At 36.2% G+C, this 1,801-nt stretch overlaps 1 long non-coding RNA gene across 1 annotated transcript; it reads right to left on the bottom strand.

Annotated features, from left to right (window-relative positions):
* Positions 1–233: 233 nt before the first annotated feature.
* On the bottom strand, positions 234–1,326 carry LOC116027696. The gene is made up of 2 exons (XR_004099990.1): positions 910–1,326; positions 234–688 (listed from the first exon to the last, which is right to left on the bottom strand). It is a non-coding gene; the product is annotated as an uncharacterized LOC116027696 (long non-coding RNA).
* Between the last annotated feature and the right edge of the window lie 475 nt (positions 1,327–1,801).

Genomic DNA, 1,801 nt, shown 5'->3' on the forward strand with positions numbered 1-1,801 from the left:
CGTAATATTGTAAAATATGGTAATACAATTCCATCTATACTACTAATCTCTTATCTCTTATATAATATAGTCAGACATATTTGGTAAATAAAAATAGCATAACTTTCCCGCTCAACAGAAACGGCGGCGTTTAGGAAAAAGGAAGAGATGTTTGGGCGGCAAGTTTTAGGAAATGCTTTTGAATTAAAAAAAAAAAAAAGAAATGCATTTAAGTTCCCAATCAAATCTTTACGTTTCCCAATCAAATCTTTATATGATCTGAGACAACCATTTTCAAATCAGAATTTGAGAGTGGAAATCTGGCTATAAATACATGCACGCATGTTGGACCAAATCAGAATACATCTTCAGTCTCAATGTAATCTACCGGCAAGAGTTTCAAGCAAGTTGAACATACAGAAGGCAAGACCAAATTATAGTGAAAAGCTTAAGGGAGCTAATATGGAGTGAAGGCCTATAAATATTATAAATATAAATAGATGGAGTTCATTCATACACAACCTCTGTTACTACACACAACCATGGTGACTCTGCTCTGGGAATCGGTCAGGCGAAGCTCCTGAAGCGGTGACGAACGGCGGCGATCGACATGGCAGCTTCAAACCTTTGGTGGCAGCCTCTGTAAAATCTGGGAATTGGTCTTCCACAGGCGAAGCTCCTGCGGCGGTGACCATCCGCGGCGTCTATCCTAAAAGTGTTTAAATTTTAATTTTTGAAAAAAAAAACTAAAATAAAGAATAGTTCAATTTTTTTTTGGGTGTAAAATACGAAAAGAAAGAGAACTATAGTAATAAAGTACCCTCTACTTTTTTGTTGCGCAGATCGAACCAGATCTATGGTTTTATGTGTACATAGCGAGAAAGGTAAGCGAAAGAGCGATTGGGAGTTGAGATGACAGAGGACACTCACCGGGAGACAACTAGAGACGAAGACACGGTTCCATTGAGTGTAGGAGACGCCACATAGCACTGATGGTACAACAGAGAGAAATCTGGAGTGAAGTTCCTAGAACACCAAGCAGAGAGCAGAGATATTTTTTCAAAAAAAAAGAAGAAAAAGAAAAGAGAGCATAGACAGATCTGGGAAGTTCTGTCACAGTGTTGGAGTCATTTTTTATAGACCCTGAGGTATTGGCTTTCTGAGACTGAGACCGACTGAGAAGTGAGAGGCACTGGGCAGTGAAGCCGGGAGAGAACCGATGGAGACTGCGAGAGCCGAGAGAGAACTGAGAAGGCACAGAGGGTCGCCGGTCGGAGGCAGATGCAGAGAGCGGTCAGCGGAGAACACAAGAATGAGGGCGTGAGGCAGTGAGCACTGAGCAGTGAGGTTAGGCGTTAGGGATCTGAGGGCTGAGGCAGCCTTATTTAGTTCTTTTTTTTTTTTTTCTCAAAAAAAGCCTTATTTAGTTCTTTACTTCTTTATTTAATTTATTTTTTAGTTTAATTTAATTAGTACTCCGTACTATAATGGTAGGATTAATTATAAATTAAATTACAAAATGTATATTGAAAGATTTAAATATATTTACAATTTAATCACAAATAAATATATTTTATTTTTTATTTAACAACTTCTAAATTGTACTAACCACTAAACAATACTTCTTTATTTTGTATGGTTGTAATTATGGTTTCATATATTCATACACATAATTATGGTCTTAATTATGGATTTTTTTTTAATATTGATGTTAAAATATGTATATTATAGGCGGAGTCTTATTTTTTGCTAATATTTACTATTATTGCTTTTCATAAAATCAAATTCTATCAATAGCTAAGACAAAAGAGACCTTAATAAT

The sequence above is a fragment of the Ipomoea triloba genome, chromosome 8 (assembly GCF_003576645.1).
Source record: "Ipomoea triloba cultivar NCNSP0323 chromosome 8, ASM357664v1".
Classification (NCBI taxonomy): domain Eukaryota; kingdom Viridiplantae; phylum Streptophyta; class Magnoliopsida; order Solanales; family Convolvulaceae; genus Ipomoea; species Ipomoea triloba.